The 19461-nt window shown below is 35.3% G+C and overlaps 1 protein-coding gene across 2 annotated transcripts in view; it reads left to right on the top strand.

Moving 5' to 3' along the window:
- LOC121736411 (facilitated trehalose transporter Tret1-2 homolog) overlaps positions 1–19461 on the top strand; it is a 30142-nt gene that overhangs the window by 99 nt on the left and 10582 nt on the right. Inside the window, exon 1 of one of the 2 annotated variants that reach the window (XM_042127584.1) lies at positions 17844–17951. The exons of the other annotated variant lie outside the window; for it this stretch is intronic. The gene's annotated coding sequence lies outside the window, so the exon portion shown is untranslated. Of the gene's footprint in view, positions 1–17843; positions 17952–19461 lie in introns of those variants that run through there. 2 annotated transcript variants of the gene reach the window in all.

The raw sequence follows: 19461 nt of genomic DNA, 5'->3' as shown, positions 1-19461 counted from the left end.
ATTAAAAAAACAGCTGCTAATTAGGGGCTTCACACACCGCAGCTATAATGTACATTATAGTTATGTGTGGTCCAGTGTGGAAAGATATGATGAGATAAGTCGTGCTATATTATACATCTTTATATTTTAATATAAAGATGTATAATATAGCACTGCTGTGTGCGAAGCGCTTTACGTCCAAAATATATTAAGTCACTGCTTTGTTGTAAAACATGATCTCTAGTTTATTCTTCTAGAAATATCCCCATGTAGAGTAGGTACTAAAGGTATACATGAATTTGCACAATCTACACAAAAACAGCTGTTATTTCCTAAACAACAACAGTTGTTGACGCATTGTGACGTTTGAGTAACGTCACAGTGTCGTCAGTCGTCACAGTGCGGCGTCACCGGTCACTGGCATCTGTGACGGCCTTGCTATTGTGAACGTGATGAAATAGTTCTGTCGATATTATATATTTTGTTTTAAATATCATGTGAAACTAGTTTAGATCTAGAAATGTATTTAAACATATAACGGCCGCTCTCAGAGGCAGATGATTGACTTGATTTTAATTAAAAAAGTGTTTTACTTACAGAAAAAACAATATGAAGTTTGTGACAAAATTTTATTGAAGAAAAGCTTGAGTTTTCAACTTTAACTGCCGCATTAAGTGACGAATATTAATTACCTGGCTGTAATTATTAAATGAAGAGTTTGACAGATAATTTATAAGGTTTAAGTATGTCAAAAAAACTAGGCCTTTGCATCCGTTGTGGATGAATTTTCAGAGCGAATTAACAACTCCTTAAATACTGTAGTGCCTGGGGGCTGGGGCATGATAAAATATGTGTCCTTAATCCTTATGGTTGCCCAAGCGCATACGACATTCTCGCAACATAGTCAGCCTATTCCAGAGGAAAGAACCAGTCAATACGTCTGGGACCAACTATGTAACCCCCTCGCGATGTTTTCCTTCACCGTAAGAGCGTCCGTATTATGTACTTGAGATCGGAAAATGGTTTATTGGTACACGCCTCCACCCGGGATCGCTCTACGAGTGCGAACCAAAGGTCTACCTAAGGCCACGGACGCTCTTTATAATATTATCAAATCTTAATTTAATTAAGTACCGTACAGATAAAGAATTATAATAATTATAAAATGAATCTCTGAGTGAAGCGGTAAAACTTATTTTGATTCTCCTTCTCTTTTTATATAAATATTTCTTTATTTTTGCTGACTCTAGTTAACACTATGATCACAATAATATTAGTGTCGATTATCAATTATTATACATAATTAATTATTCTCTCATTATTTATGTTTATTATTCGAATCGCTTAATACTATTGACACGTTTACGATAATACTAGCTAATAAATAAACACGGAAATCACAGACAACCTTGAAATAAATTCTACGAAACAATTACGTCTTCTATGACTAAATTAATTGAAATAGGTCTCAGCATATTATGTCTCACTGTTGACTGTTCTTTATTAAAAATTAAATCAGGTCAGTCTATTCTTACAATCACTTAATAATAACTACTACAAGAAAAACAGGTTACGGTCACACTTAGACTTCAGAGACATAATTATTATATAAAGATAATATAATATATTATCTTTATATAATAAATATTATGTCTCTGAGTGTGAACTTTAAGAGGAGTCCACACCGCCCTTTTTTCCATACAAACGTTGTCCCCTGTTTCCTCCCTGGATAATGCTAGTAGAGTTATAATTTTTTTCCTTAATATCTACGGCAAATAATACAATGTCCCTATGTTTTCTTTTTTTTTTTCATAATTTAATTATTAAATAAGATATGAACGTTCAATAACCCAAAAAAATGGCCAGATTTTCCGCTGTGTTCAAACATCCAGAAAACAGATTTGGCTAGATTTTACAAAAAAAAAAAAAAACATAGGAACACAGCTCAAGCCTTTCTTTAATTTTTAATGAAAAAAGTACTTAAATCGGTTAAGTTTTGGAGAAGGAATCAGGGGACAACGAATCGTTGATTTTCTGCAGTTGTCTCTATCGCATTCTGCGGTATAGGCTTGAGGTAAGGAAGACAGCTATAGATATTACACGTACTTTTTTTTCATTTTTCTAGCCCCTGTTGTATCCTCTTAAGATATTGACATGAACTCCATAAATTTGCGGTCAAAACTTCGTTTAATTAAAGTTTAGTAATCATTTAACCTCCCTGAGTGCCACTGTTAGACAACGTGTGTTCAAGTTAGAAATCAAAAATTTACAGAATTTATTTCTTTCGCTGTAAATAATTGGTATCGGTTTAAAGTTGTCTAAGTACCAAGCTCTATGCTTATTTTATCTCCAAACATCTTAGTCAGATCTTAAAATTTCGTACAGCCAAAACCTTCCCGGATAAATGCCCGATTCAACAGCTTCAACACCGTCCAAATAGGATCAGCAATTTTTAAGAAAATCACGAACATACAAAGAAACAGGTACCGAGATTTTTGAAGTCGGTCAAAAATAAAACTAAATAAGGCCTTCACGAATGCGAAGGTCAAGACTCGAGCGAATACCAGAATCCCTTCCCCACGGAAACCGTCATTGACAGTGGGAGACCTTGCTGATTATTTATACCCCAACCCGCGTCGGGTACAGGCTTTTCTAGATTTTTGCCTCAACATTATCTAGTTATAGCTATTAATAGGATCATCTATATATATACAGGGTGTAACAAAAATAAGTGATAATACTTTAGGGTGTGTACGTGTTCCCTGTAGAGAGTTGACTGTGAAAGTAGCAGCGCTGAAAGACCAAAAATTTTTTTCACTTTTGTATGGGGAAACTCGTGAATACAAAAGTTAAAAAAAATTTTCGTCTTTCAGCGCTGCTACTTTCACAGTGAACTCTCTACAAGGAACACGTACACACCCTAAAGTATTATCACTTATTTTTGTTACACACTGTATATTATATACTTAACTTGTTATATATTATATACTTAACTTGTTATATATTATATACTTAACTTGATGAGGCTATTGTTGTCTTTGTTAGGATCCATATTAATATTATAAATGCCAAAGTGTGTCTGTCTGTCTGTCTTTTATACCTCTCCACTCCCAAACTGCTGAACCGATTTTGCTGAAATTTGGTATGCAGGTAGGTACTTTGACACGCAGGAAGGGCATAGGATACTTAGATTCTAGATAGACTTATATTCCATATTTTATCTTTCCTACGGAATCCGTCATTGATAGTGGGAGACCTTGCTGACTATTTATACCCCAAACCCGCATCGGATACAGGTTTTTCTAGATTCTTGCTTCTAGATTCAAGATTGATAATCCCATTAATAGCTTGCTTGATGAGGCTATTGTTGTCTTTGTTAGGACTATAATATTATCACTAGTATTATAAATGCGAAAGTACGTTTGTCTGTGGCATCTCCATGCTTTAACAGCTAAACTGATTTTGCTGATATTTGGTAGACGCGGGAAAGATTGGTTGCACCGGAGACCTGCGGAGCTGGAGTCCCGCACGTTGCTGAGTGTGCCCGAGTTAATGCAGTGTGCCCAAAGACCCGTAAAACCGGCTTAAAAATAGACTGAAGCTAGGTTCGTTCTCAAGTTCCCGCTTTTCCGCTGGCTAGGTTATTTTTTTATTTTTAATAAGGGTGTGTGTGTAAGTGGAGGCACTTCCACTGCCGGCGCCGGCTCCCAAAAATATTAGTAATGAGAACCGGCGGTAAGTATACTGCCGGCAGCCGAGATATAAAACAACGGCTGCCGGCGCTGGCACTCAAAATGGGAACCGGTGCAAATGCGTTAAACGCTAGGTTCCAGTGCCGATACACAATTTTTAAAAATAAATAATTCGGCTGTGGATATTTTTGTTTTTTTGTGATGCGTTTTCATCTTCCCTTAGCTTTACCTAATACTCTACCTTTTTTCTGCTACCAAAAAGTAATATTTTGCACCACATTTATAAACCCCGTGGTATACTTCCGATGGTACTGGGCCTGTAGACAAGTGGCAAAGCGCTAACGCTAACGCTAATTCTAGCGCTACAAAATGTATGCGATTTGACATAAGTCATCGCTTCGCTAGCGAATACTAATGTCAAATCCATACATTTTGTAGCGCTAGCGTTAGCGTTAGCGTTAGCGTTTTGCCACTTGTCTACGGGGGCTGAACAGAACTTCAGACTCCTTAAACAATATACATGTTAGAGATTTCGGCGTTGCTTAAAGAAGCATATTATGCTACTATGCAGATCACATTTTTATCAGCATCATCATCACCACCATTAAAATATGCATCCTTCCATTATGAGTTATGACCTTATTATTTGTACTTTTCATAGTCCTTTAGCTCAAGACTGTATTTTTGATCATTATTCAATCATTTGACAATTATTGATGTTTGCCGAATAGGCGCCGGAAGCCTATTCGGCAAACAAACTTTTTGTCCCTGTCCAGGCACACGTGACACGTGTTATTTTTAATCCCGGAAAATGTACGGTTCCTGTGCGATAAATGAATTTTATCGCAACGTATTGGCGGGTAATGGGTATCATCTAATTAATCATAATATAGAGGAACGATTTAGTTGTTTAATTGAATAAGCATAAAAGCTGGACCGATTTTTATGAAATGACCAAAGATTTCATACCATGTCATCGTCACGAAATCTTTGCAATAGTTAAAACCACGTCCTCACAGAAAACCGGCGTGAAACAGCGCTTCCGCTGTGTTTCGCCGAGTAAGTGAGTTTACCGGAGGCTCAATCCCCTACCATTTTCTTTTCCCTACCCTCCCCTATTTCCTTCCGTACCCTCCCCTATTCCCTTCCGTACCCTCCCCTATTCCCTTCCCTACCCTCCCCTATTACCCCTTAGAAGGCCGGCAACGCACCTGCAGCTCTTCTGATGCTGCGAGTGTCCATAGGCGATGGAAGTTGCTTTCCATCAGGTGACCCGTTTGCTCGCTTGCCCCCTTATTTCATAAAAAAAAAAAACAAACAAAGAAATAAAATACTGAATCAAAAGTGGCATTCAGCCATACCAATCATAGACAATAATATAGAATGACGGTTATAAAAACATAGTCCAAATTATATTCTTGGTTCCATCATCCTTGTAAAGAGACTGTAGACTACAATACTAAAATAAATATAATTTAGGCATTATTTATTCATGGTCGATAATAATTTTCTTCTAATTTTCTCTTTGTTGGAAAATACTTCAAACTTTACCAAAACCTATAATACAAATTATTATATTTTTAAGTTCCTACGTTTTTTATACCACAAATCTTGTTCCTTTTTACTGCAATAAAAACTACAATTATTTTTACAAAGAGATCAATCAATATTTTGATTGTCATGACAATAATAAATAGCCACGCTGTATTTCCTTGTAGCCACGTGTAGTACAGTATTAGTCACACAGCGCGCGAATATCTTGCCAAGTATCTAACAATTAATAGTCAATGGAGACAAAGAATATTAAACGTTTAAAGCTGTTCCCTCCCTAAAATTAGCAGGTCGATGTCTGTCAGTACGCATATCGACGAATTACATTCACTAGAGATCGCCCAATGGTCAAAATTCGACCTTAGTTTCAACCATAAACCTTTTTTTTGTTAATTCGTCCCGGTCGGGACAGGCAAATGGAGCGTTGCCCATTCAACCATAAACCTATAATGCTATATATTAAGTCTATGGTTTCAACGACATTAGGACTACTACCTATTTATTATTTTGTAAAAAATATTGATATTATCATTTTTTTTTCAACTTTTGTCTCTGGGACTCAGCTGATCTCAGACTGGCCGTGTAAGCATTGTCTAATAGTATCTAAGATTCAATAAAAAAAGATTACAATCCATTTTCAATTTGTCAACTTGTTGTCAACAGACTTCAACCATAAATAAAAGAGTATAATTCGTATGTATAGGCTTGTCACTCAAAAATCTGTCATTTCTCATGTGTGTGTGTTGTAGTGTGTGTAATGTTTTATTTGTTAAAAAAATGTATGATAAAAGCATAATTTCAAAATAATATTAGCTCGATGCACTCCTTCACCATATAAACTATAACTGTGCAAAATTTCATGCACCTACGTTTCCCTATTTTTCGTCAAAAGGGTTACAAAGTTTTTCGTTCGCGTATTAATATTATGATGATGATGATGATGATATCAGCGTGCCTTGTATGGTGGCGGTTACGACGCTCGCCGCGTCCTTGATAAAAATAGGAGAAAATTATACTTTTTACATGGACGTGACTGTTCGATTAAAAATTCCTCGTGAGGAACTATACTGTAACTGATAATGTATTAAATATAAATTTCAATGCTCTCAAGTCTAAACCAACAGGTTACGATGAGTTAGTACAATATTTGCAGAAAAATCGATGACCACAGTACATTTTTTTTTCTGAAAAAACCTATTGAGTTTGGAAAAAAATTCTCGTAAGCAATTGAAGATTAAAGACCAGTCTACAATATATATTTTTTCGGTATTGTGCTTTAAGTTCTACCAGACTTAATAGAGGTTGAACTTAGTCGAAATTGCCAGGTAGCGCCTTAGGAGGTTATTCCTAAATTAGCAGGTCGATGTCTGTCAGTGCGAATATCGACGTAAATGACATTAAAATAACATTCATATCAGCGCGCCTTGTACAGTGGCGGTTACGACGCTCGCCGCGTCCATGATAGGGCGAAATAGGAGAAAAAACCTTTTTACTTAAATAAAAAATAGTATAACTAAACATGTATCCGTCCCTGTAAAATTTTAATAGTAATCGAACTATCCAAATTATTTTTTGATTGAGTCCCTGTAAGTCCTATAAAACTCAAAATGTTTTTAAAATCGAGGTTGTTTCGGATTTTTTTTTATCGAGTAAAATTATCTGTATTGTGTTTCTAACCATAAAAGTCACTAGTTAAAAGATGACATGTATATATTTTTCAGTTTTTTTTTAATGACGCTTTCTTTAAAAATTACTCATTCTAGAAACGTGAATTTGGAATAACCTAGCCTTAATGCATAGGTTATCAATTTTCCTTATCATTTTGCTGCTATAGAGATAAAGATATTAACGCTTAAATGGTCTCTACCCATATACTCTACATTACATCAGCTGCTGTAGCCTATGGCCATTTTTTACGTTGGGAAATGCTTGATGCATTCCCGACGGCCTGGGGGGCCGCCAGGATATGTGGGACTCCTCGGGTGCTGCGGCAAGGAGGAGCACCCTTGGTTACCCACCAAAACCCAACGATGCCTCCTCTCCGCGTGTCGCTGGGCCGCTGAACCCGCCTGAAGCGATAACTGCAGCAGCCCAGACAGTGGCATCTGCTCTGCCAGCAGAACCATCCGCGCGGCTTGGCTTCTGCCGCTTTCTCCGGGAGAGCGGAAAGGATCTACCGGAAGGGCTCGTGGGATAGGCGACGGATTAGCCTATGGCCCTTTTCGCTACAGTCACGCATTGCCATTGCGAATAACAAGCGCGTTGGCTAGGGTAATAGGGTAGGATAGGGAAGAGAAGGGAATAGGGGAGGGAAGGGAAGGGAATAGGGGAGGTTAGGGAAGGGATTAGGGTAGGGGATTGGGCCTCCGGTAAACTCACTCACTCGGCGAAACACAGCGCAAGCGCTGTTTCACGCCGGTTTTCTGTGAGAACGTGGTATTTCTCCGGTCGAGCCGGCCCATTCGTGCCGAAGCATGGCTCTCGCTAACAAAAATAAGTGATAATACTTTAGGGTGTGTACGTGTTCCTTGTAGAGAGTTCACTGTGAAAGTAGCAGCGCTGAAAGACCAAATTTTTTTTCACTTTTGTATGGGGAAACTCGTGACGCTCGGCCTCGGGCCCTTGCCCATACAAAAGTGAAACATTTTTTCGTCTTTCAGCACTGCTACTTTCACAGTGAACTCTCCACAAGGAACATGTAGGCACCCTAAAGTATATTATCACTTATTTTTGTTACACACTGTATAAATAGAACGACAAAATAAAACACATAAGTACAAAAATCTGATCTGAATAACTAATGTCATACTTATGAAATGGGGCTTGATAACAACTTCTTTTAAGTTTAGTAATTTAATTGCAAAGCAAGTGTTTATTGTACGTAATATTTATCAGCTGTGCTACATTCCCAGTCTGTCCAGTGCACTTTGTCCAGGGTTACTGACACTGCAAGTGGGTCACTATAATACGATCAAATAATTTAACATAACTACAATAATCGTTGTCAAAATATTTTGAATTTAAACCACAGATTTAAACGAACATTAATACGCAAGTATTTTGTCGTTTTGGGAAAAGTGTGAAACTTTAAATTATTACCATAAACTATTACAGCGCGATGTGCCATTTTCTGACATGACGGGGTTGACAGTTATAACGTTAGCAAGATAGCGAACTTCAGAAATCAGAGCAATGTCACAAAAACTTTCAAGGGTGCTTTGGCGCGTTGTGTCAATGACGCTGTCATAGGAGGATGCGAAGACGTCATTTAAAATGACGCCTGCATTATTTTCACTCGGCCGTAAAACAAAACAAAATAATAATTTGAGGATTTGACATCACGTCATTCCCAAAACGACAAAATACTTGCGTATTTATGTTCGTTTAAATCTGTGGTTTAAATTCAAAACATTTTGACAACGATTACTGTAGTTATGTTAAATTATTTGATCGTATTATAGTGACCCACTTGCAGTGTCAGTAACCCTGGACAAAGTGCACTGGACCGACTGGGAATGTAGCACAGCTGATAAATATTACGTACAATAAACACTTGTGGATGTGGATTCCCACGACACGACGTCGTATCGTGTTTATGTGTCCCGACTGCTAGGCACACATTTCAATACATTTGCAATATTTAGGTGGCCTTGAGCGGTATCTGACGTTACATGACAGTTCGAAAGGGACCAAATTTAAAACAGTAATAGCACAATAGACATATCATTCTGTCTACTCTGGTAATAGTATGGGAGTTACCAACGTTTACTTAGTTTTTATTATTCAATGCGCTGAAGTGACAGGTTTGGTACCTATTTGTTCGGCTGTGGATATTTTAGTTTTTTGTGATGCATTTTCTTAGCTTAGCTATCTTTTTTCAGCTACCAAAAAGTAAGATTTTGCACCACAGCTACAGTTATAAACTCCGTGGTATACTTCCGAAGGTACAGAACAGAACTTCAGATTCCTTATACATGTTAGAGAGTTTCAGCGTTGTTTAAAGAAGCAAAGATATTGTCTTTAAATGCTACTATGCAGATCACATTTATCAGCATCTTCATCATCACCACCATTAACCCATCCAAGATTCAAGCCCCATACAAGCACCGGTGATCGCGACATCAATAGAATACAATAGCGTTTCCCAGAATCCCCGATCGAAGGATTCAAATAATTATGCATCCTTACAATTATTATGACCTTATTATTTGTACTTTTCATAGTCATTTAGTTCAAATCTGATGTTTTTGATCATTATTCTGTTTGACAAGCGATGTTTGCCGAATAGGCGCCGGCAGCCTATTCGGCAAACATCGCGTGACTTCGGCAAACTTCGGAGTTCGGAAAACGGCGTCGGCAGCCATTTTGGCAACCGGCGCCGGCAGCGGAGGCACTCCCTAATACTTTTTATTACAATCACTTTTAACCGACTTTAAGGAGGAGGTTAAACGTTCGGCTGTGGATATAATATTTTTTATGTATGTTCAACGATTACTCCGCCGTTTGTGAACCGATTTGAAGGTAAAGACAATAGTAATATTATACTTAAATGAACTAAAAAGTATTAAATAATCCTTATTCTGTATTCAGTATTTCTGTTCTCAATCTTCATAATTTTGAAGTCGGTACCAGTCCTATTAAGTATAATAATATTATACTTAATAGGACTGGTACCGACTTATATTATAAGTTGCACTTATACCTATTCTGTCAGATAACTGTCTATTATATTATTGAAAGCTGCATTTAATGAGTATTAGATTCAAGTGACTGATCTGTGAAACCTTGATTTTATACTCGTACTAGGTATGTCAAAAGATAATTATTACTTAAAAATAATCGTTAAAATAAGATAATATATCATTTTTAAGGTGATAAATATAAAGGTAAATGATTTTTATTTTAGTTTTATGTTATTGTAAAATATCGATATGTACTATATGTACTATATAACTAGCGTATATGTAAAAATTTATAATGAAAAATTTTTCTTCAAAATTTGTGTAATATAAGAACAATAGTAACTTTAGTTACGCAAAATATGAAAGTAAAAGGGAGGATTCACAATATTTTATTTGAAATAGTGAGCTAAAGAAAGAATACAGGAAAAATAAACACATCGTAGCAATTAAGACATGAAGATTAATTACGGGTGAAATGTATATTTTTCAGGATTATTCCTATGATTTACACTGCAATCACTCACAGCACAAGTTATTATTGTTATATATAATAGTATTGTTGAAAATAACATACGATTTAAATAATAAATTGCAAATACCGAAAGGGCATAAAAACGATTGACGACTTTTGACGACCTGTCAAATAAAAGTTGTTACAATTTTCATTAGACTGCCTCTCTCTTTTCATCTTGTTATAATTCCATAAAGGATTTTCTTCTCTCTCGCGCTCTTTGTTGGTCTATGCATTATAAGTTTATGCCGAAAACAGTCCGTAATAATTAGTAAACAATGGGCATAATAATAACAGTTTTTTTTAACACTTTCGTCCATCTAATGTTTCTATTCTAATAATTGTTAAGTGTATTTTGCTGTCTCAGTAGTAGTAAGCTGGCTCTGGTGTAAAGGATGATAATGATGTAATGTTGTGCAAACATGGTGACTATTACATCACTCAACAAAAATCATACGCAGTAAGATTTAGCTTCAATCATGGGCGCCGACAGAAATAATTTCCAAGGGGTGCAGAGTTAAGTTTTCTTTCTTTTTACTTTTTACAAACAACAGTGACTGTCTATTCACTTCAACAGAATACATTTAGTGCCGAAACATTACGAACTATCTTTGTACGGCATGGTAATGCGGTTACAGACGGCTTTTTATTTCAATAATTCCTGTTGATCCCGAGATTCCCAAGGGGTGCAAGTGCACCACCTGGCACCCCCTTGCCGGCGCCCATGGCATCAATATATAAATATAGAGATTCTATATTAATATCAGATCTTTTTAAATTTAATTTATCGTAGTTCATATACCTACATCACACTTTGTAATTAATGCATCTTTTTAAATTGTGACATCCAATACTTAATGATTACCTCTTGTTTTCCTTTCAGCATCTTCTGGATTTACCCAATCGGTATAATTGTTGAAAAAAACATTGTAGAATTGGGTCAAACAATGACGTCCGCGCCAAATTAAAGGTCAGGGAGACCATCACAGTGTGTCATAGTCATAAGTCATGTGACGCTTATCGATAAGGTGCGTAAGCTTTATGTCGATATGTCGAGAGTTAGCGCGGCACATCTCTATATAATTAGACAGATAAATAATAAAAATTATGATAAGCGCTACAGGGATGGCGCGGGCGTGACGAGTCGATGACGTTGTCAATTGTCATGGGGGGCGTGAATTGGGGCGTGAATTCGCATCCAGATATCTTTTTTTTATGTAATAAGGGGGCAAACGAGCAAACGGGTCACCTGATGGAAAGCAACTTCCATCGCCCATGGACGCTCGCAGCATCAGAAGAGCTGCAGGTGCGTTGCCGGCCTTTTAAGAGGGAATAGGGTAATAGGAGAGGGTAGGGAAGGGAATAGGGGAGGGTAGGGAAGGAAATAGGGGAGGGAAGGGAAGGCAAAAGGGTACGAGATTGGGCCTTCGGTAAACTCACTCACTCTGCGAAACACAGCGCAAGTGCTGTTTCACGCCGGTTTTCTGTGAGCCCGTGGTATTTCTCCGGTCGAGCCGGCCCATTCGTGCCGAAGCATGGCTCTCCCACGTTATACTAGTAATTACTGGTGTAACTAATTATAATAGGATCTTTTACTGCAATGTTGTCACGCTAGAGGCAACACCAACATAGACAATAAACAAAAAGTTTTGTTCTACGTTTGACAACGTTTCTGTCAATATGACGACCTCTGTGGCTCAATTGGCTGAGTGTGTGGCAGCTCAAGCCGGGGGTCGCGTTTTCGAATCCCGCCAACGGAACAAAAAGTATTCAATGTTCCCGGGTCTTTATGTGTAATATGCATGATATATACAGGGTGTAACAAAAATAAGTGATAATACTTTAGGGTGTGTACGTGTTCCTTGTGGAGAGTTCACTGTGAAAGTAGCAGCGCTGAAAGACCAAAATTTTTTTTCACTTTTGTATGGGGAAACACAAGAACAACAAGCTAACACTACTATGTTGGTTAAATTTGGCCTAAGTTTTGACTTAGGTCAAATTTAACCAATACCACTCTATCAAAATAACCAGTCAGAGAATTTCATAGATATATACCAATTTTGACATTTTCAGAAAAGCAGCGGGTAAATACTTGACTAGCCAAATGAAATCTATATAGTATAATCTATATATAGGCCCTAGATAAAATCTAGGTTCTAGGGTAAATACATAGTGACTCAAATTATAATTTAATGCGTATAACCATTGAGTTTAATGAGGTTAAACCATTGGGTTTAACCTGTAATCTAATTAGACTGATAAGCTAACCTATTGCACAAAGTAGGTATAGTGGATAAGCCCGTTTAGATGAAACAAATTCAAATTCAAATACTTTATTCGCAAACCAAGTATACAATCAATTAAATGATCCAATATCCAAACTACGGAACAAGAAACAAAACTTTATATTGAAACTTTGAAAGCCAGTATGAATGCACTATGCAGTGACTGTTGTCGTTGTTTGAAACGTGACTTCTATCTAACATAATATTATTATCAAAATATGTCTAGCAAATTCGTTTGTTTGTTGCCAAACTCCTCCGAAGCGGCTGCACCGATTTTGGTAAAATGTTGTTTGCTTTCAGGACAAGCCTAATAATCGGCCAACATAATTATATCTTTTTCATAACCAAAACAGCTTATGTGGCAAAACAACATATGCCAGGCCAGCAAATACCTACGACGACCTCTGTGGCTCAGTGGTGAGCGCGTCGGTAGCTCAAGCCGGAGGTCGCGGGTTCGAATCCCGCCTGACTGACGTGGTGTGAAGCGTCCAGAGATATTTAAAAAAAAAGTACAATAGTTGAACATTTTGGAGGCGATCATGATGATTAATTTGACGCACTTATTATTAATAACATAACCCCTGTAAAGAATTATCACTGATAGTGTCAAGAGAATTGTTTCATCATAATATGTATTCACTTTTGATAAATACTTTTTAACATTGATATTAAAACATAAATTATACTTAATATAATTTTAATTTTTGTGATATTAACTTATTAGTTTTATTTGAAAGTATTATTTGTTTAAAAAATAAGAGATCTTTTTTGTTACACATCTATTTTATCATTATCATAAATATCACCATATTCACAAGATCTCATCTCGTCTAATTTTTGTCGCATACGCACGCTGTACTTCACCTGTCATTAGAACTCATTTTATCTGTAAACAAATTTTAAGTACAAACTTAAAATGTCACATAATATGCTGTTCTGTGAGTCTATAAGATATTTATCTTAAATAAATAATTCATAAAATTTACAAATTTATGTTTACAAGTTACTACAATATTGAAATGTAAAATAAAACCTACTACTACTCTTTTTTTTTCTTTTTTTATAAAATAAGGAGGAATAAGGAGGAACTAATAACTAATAAATATGTGTATCATATAATAAAAATCCTAAATATATGTATAGTATAAAAGTATTAAATATAATATTTCCGTTGTCTGGTACCCGTAACGAAATTTTAGGAAAATCGGCTGAGGCAGACTGGTACACTTTCGCATTTATAATATGAAGTAAAAGTGATAATCTTTTTATTTAAGTATAAAAAAAACCTTGTAATTCTTAAAAATTCTAAATTCGTCGAAACTTAAAACAAAAAATATCGTGACAATAGGTAGTAACATTTAGGTAAGTGATAGTGGAGTGTTAATTTATTAACAATTAACTTATGTTAATTGTTAATAAATTAACAATTAACTTATGTGAAAGGTAAGAGAAGCCTAAAGAAAATGAAGCTAGAAATTTGAATAAGGGTGAAGCCAAACGAGCGTAATTTGTGAGTTGTGAGTCGCAGAATTTCGGCTGGCAGAAATTCAGCTGCACTCAGTTTCATACAAAAGACCTTTGATTCACACTAGCGTAATTTTGTGAGTCATGATTTGTATGAAAAGATATTTACGCGGCAGAAATTCTGCGACTCACGAGTCACGACTCACAAAATTACGCTCGTTTGGCTTCACCCTAAAGCTTGGCTCCACCAGGGACCATTCATAAAGTGCGTCACACGATTTTCATATTTTTTTTTAAAGCGTTATTTGAATTTTCTAACCTCACCTAATAATAAACTGTACGTATACAAGGCAAAACATTTTCTTCTGTAAATATTTGCGATATCAATGTCTTCACTGATTGTGTAAATTTGATATAGATTACAGCATGCGTATGATATAATTTTGAGTCAATGATAAACTAAAAATAAATTGCAAGGCAGTACTCGAGCAGCTAGCAACAGGTGCATCATTTTAGCTTTTATATTTAACCAGATTTATATTAAATCAGACTAAATACAATAATATTATGATGGCTTCATAGATAGAAAATTTAACATAATATATTATTATAATATTTTTTACAGAAACATAAAATATAGTTAGGTTGTAAAGTTATTACATTATTTGTATAAAGAGGGTAGGTTCTTAGGAAGGTAGGTCGCCATTTTTTTTTAATTAGATTTTGACAGATGTTTGATCAAGATCGAGGGGATAAAACTAATATAATATAAATTTAAAAGTACGTCTATCTATCTGTTACCTCTATTTCAGTGCACACAAAGATGACGACCTCTGTGGCTCAGTTGGTGGGCTGTTGGTAGCTCAAGCCGGGGGTCGCGGGTTCGAATCCCGCCGACGGAACAAAAAGTTTTCAAAGTTCCTGGGCCATGGATGTGTATTAAATATGTGTTTCATATAATAAAAATCTTAAATATATGTATAACATAAAAGTATTAAATAAATTTCCGTAGTCTGGTACCCGTAACACAAGTCCTTCAGGTACTTACCACGGGGCCAGATTGACGTGGTGTGAAGCGTCCATAGATATTATTATAAAAGAAAGACAGAAAATATTATAAATAGTTTTTTTATACAGACTGGTCATCAAAAATATACTGTAGCCTCATATACTGACGTATAATATCTGCGCCTCATTATAATATTTGGCCACCACGGGACGGGCTACGGCGTAGTAGCTCACGTAGAGGCAGTGAGATAAACTTGGTATTGAAAACGTTTTGTGAGGTTTTACTAATAACATTGTCTATTGTTATTTAACCACAAAATTAGAATGTAACATTTACTAATTGTTATGAAGTGTAGTCGATCAGATCTGTTGCGAAGGTTTCCACGAAATTAAGAATGTGACAAAACCTTGACATGATTGCTTTCCGAGAAACGAAGAAAATATTTTGAAGGTCCAGTAATGGATACTGAGTATTACTATATTGCTAGATATAATATTATCTTATATATAAAATTCTCGTGTCATAATGTTAGGCCGCGTACTCCTCCGAAACGGCTTTACTGATTTTAACCAAATTTTATATGCATATTCAGTGGGTCTGAGAATCGGCTACTGGGTACTTATTATATTGATAAGTGCATTTGTTGAATAAATAATAGTAAATTATTACAACTCGAGACTGACGACGACCATTGTTTGTGCCACGGGATAGCGATGGACGTTGCCATGGTGACATACTTATTTAGTCACTTCAATAAAATAATACGGGCGAAATACTTTATATGGCAAAGAAACGTTCGCGGGGACAGCTAGTTTATTTATAAGAGTCTCCCTACTGTTATTACATATTTCTTAATTTTCCTAATATTAACGCTTTTCTCTATGTGTAATTATTTTACTTGTATGCTAAACTACTGTCTGACCACCTCGCAAGGCTTTCCAAGGCTCTAATTTCTATCTATATTTTATAATTAATTAGTTGATAGGCAGTATAATAATTGTACCGCCAATCTATTAATTAAAATTTTTAACTTGTTTAACTGCGCGGTTAATACGTGTTATTCAAATTCATGGCATTTGCATTATTGTAACCTCCAATACCAAATTTTGTTTTCTTATATTATATTTAAACTGGATGATACCCGCAACTCCGTTGCGCCAAAATTCGTTTATCGCGCGGGAACCGTACACTTTTCCGGGATAAAAAGTATCCGATGTCTTGGGACTCGGATACATACATTGGTATCTCAATACAATTCAGTAAAATCGGTTCAGCGCGGCGGTTTAAGAGTGAATTGTAAACAGACAAACACATCTTCGCATTTATAATATTAGTATATATTGAGTCGAATCAATATTCAAAAACGGAGTACTTATACAATATTATGCTAATAACACCATGTTTTTTTGCTTAGTTGGACGTAATAAACTTTATTAATAACCAGTAATCTTCAATTCTAATACCGCGTCACGTTGTATTGTTATATGTCCGTCACTTCGCGTTACATTGCACGCGATCTCAATAAAAATAACAATAGGTTATCGAGCATATTCGATGCTTCTTCATCATTTAAATCATCATCATCACAAACATCTCCTGCTATCGTTGTCTTCCCTTATTCCTTCCCTTTTCTTCTCACTGCAAGGAGCTAAGGATAGGGAAGATTAGCATAGACTGTCTTTTTTTAAACGTTGCCCACTTGAATATTTTTGGAGCTTCCCGATCAGAAATATTATTGTAGGTTAAACAGGTACATATTATGTGCATTTTTCCAAAATTACTCATACATACAACGATCGAAAAATAACAAGCAATTCTCCGAAGAATTCAGAAACTGTGACACTTCGTAGGGATGTGCCTCTTAAGGTCAAAGAGTTATTGCAAAAGCTTATCAATTTATTTTCTTAATCTTACGCCAAGTTAGCAATTTAATATTCCTTTTTATATACTCAGAATTTATGGCAAATGCACGTTTAATTATACATGTTAGCTTATAAATAGCGAGACAAAGAGTTTGTAACGTCTCCATACAACTACAGAAATGATTATAACAAACTTTATGACGTGTAACTATTCTAACAATTTAATACTAAAAATAAATTTTCCAGGGATTTAGAGCTTATCGGACGTAAACTTATTTTTGTCTTCCTTCATTTAAATTTAAATAATTATTGTAAGTTAATTACATAAATGTAACTGGAATAGTGATAAAATCCAATTGAAGTAATGTAAACGCAAGATAATATGTGGATGAACATTTCAGTTAATGTTTTCCATTATCATACTCTAGTATAAGTTATTGATATTTTATTTCATTCAGATCGTATTCATATTATAACATCCATACTAATATTATAAATGTGAAAGACGTGATTGTCTGTCTTTGTCTTCACGCCGAAACCACTGAACCGATTTTGAAATTCGGCATGGATATAATTTGCGTCCCGGGAAAATGTACGTTTTCTGCGCGATTAAGGAATTAATATTGGAGCTACGGGTGAAATCTATTGATAATTAATATACTAAATTGCACAAACAATCCAAAGATTCTATATCAAACTGCAAAAAACGTGCATCGGAAAACAAACAAGTGTTTATAAATATTTGTTTATCGATAACATTCTTTCCCTCACTATAATTGTGTTCGCGTTTTGCGTACCGATACATTACACGCTAGCTATCAGTTAATAGTTTGTCGCGACTCGCGGTTCATTACTAACGTGTGCCTTGTTAATAGTGCTGTGACGATTTCGATTAATCAACGATAAATTTAACACGGTAATTGTTTGATACCAATATGTTTCTAATTATCATAATTAATTTTCATCAATTAAACGATAATTTTTCCTTATGTGTAAAAGTAGTAATTGACATTGTGGTAATTAATTAACTCTAATTAGTTTTAATATAATGTCTCAATTTATTTATAGTAAAGGTATCTATCCTTGGTGCGAAAAACAATACAAAGATAGCAAAAAAAGGAAATGGGCGCAGAGTCCATAGACGGCCCCAAATTAAATAAATATAAAAAAAATAGAGGTACTTATCTATAAAAAAAACTTAACAATAATAATAATTATTTAATTCACATATTTAAACAGTGTTATGCTGTTGGCTGTAAAAGCTCGAAATTAAAGTAATCAATACACAAAAAAACACTTTTTGCAACTTTTGTAGCGTTTTGTTCGGACTAAATTCCAAAATAAGTGCGTCGTTTTTGGTAACAAGTTTTTTTTTTTGCGCCAGCGCCCTATATGCAAAAGTTGTAAGTAATGACAATCAAAATTGTTTTTTTACAAAATATAATATTTTATTGCTGCCTCATCTTATTGTTAAATATTTAAAAATAGAACCAACAATAGTTAATTAATTTAATGACAAAAATACAATTCCATATTATAGACTTACAGTTAAGGAAGCCGGCTTTTTAGGAATGCCAAATGCCACACAGTTACCTACACAAAACAAATGAAATGGAACTGTTAATAATAGTATCTTATACAGTTAATTAATCTAATATATAAAAATAAGTCGGGTTTTCCTTCCTGACGCTATAACTCCAGAACGCACGAACCGATTTCCACGGTTTTGCATTCGGAAAGGCCTCGGGCTCCGTGAGGTCTATGGAAAAAAAATTTAGAAAAACCTTTTAAGAGAAAAGCAGGAAAACAGGGAAATTCATTTTATGGCAAAACCGTTGTTTTGCCGGGACAGCTAGTAATTATTAATTTTAGATGCGACAAATCTATGTTAGATCAACTAGTGCAGCGGTTCTCAAAATCTTTTGGTGGTGGAACTCCTTTAAGAATTTTGGCATCCAGCAAAGACATTTTTGACGGATACCAAAAAAAATTGTAATGAATTATCCCTGAATTGTTCCCATGCTAGTCTGATGACATGTCAAAAAACAATTTATGCGGGGAGTACATTTTGAGAATAACTGAACTAGTGTATAAGCTTAATTTACTGTTACCTTCAAACTTTTAAGTATTAAACGGAAAGTAAAGGTGCAAAACTGCATTGTTTAAAAATAACCTATATTCCTAAACACATCTGTCTATCTATAAATAAATGCGTTCTATAGGCAGACTGTATTCTTCACCTGTATTTGTCTTCTTAGAAAATTTATGTGCCTATTAAACCTCTATTAAACCTTTATTAAAATATCCCACTATTCAAGAACTGGCCGGGTGATGGAAGCAAGATTTTAGAAAATTTTCAAATTTTGACTTGCATTACAGTTTTTATCTCTTTTTTTATGATATAAGGGGGCAAACGAGCAAATGGG

The sequence above is a fragment of the Aricia agestis genome, chromosome 19, assembly GCF_905147365.1.
Source record: "Aricia agestis chromosome 19, ilAriAges1.1, whole genome shotgun sequence".
NCBI classification, from domain to species: Eukaryota; Metazoa; Arthropoda; class Insecta; order Lepidoptera; family Lycaenidae; genus Aricia; species Aricia agestis.
This window is presented reverse-complemented; position numbering and strand designations above follow the sequence as displayed.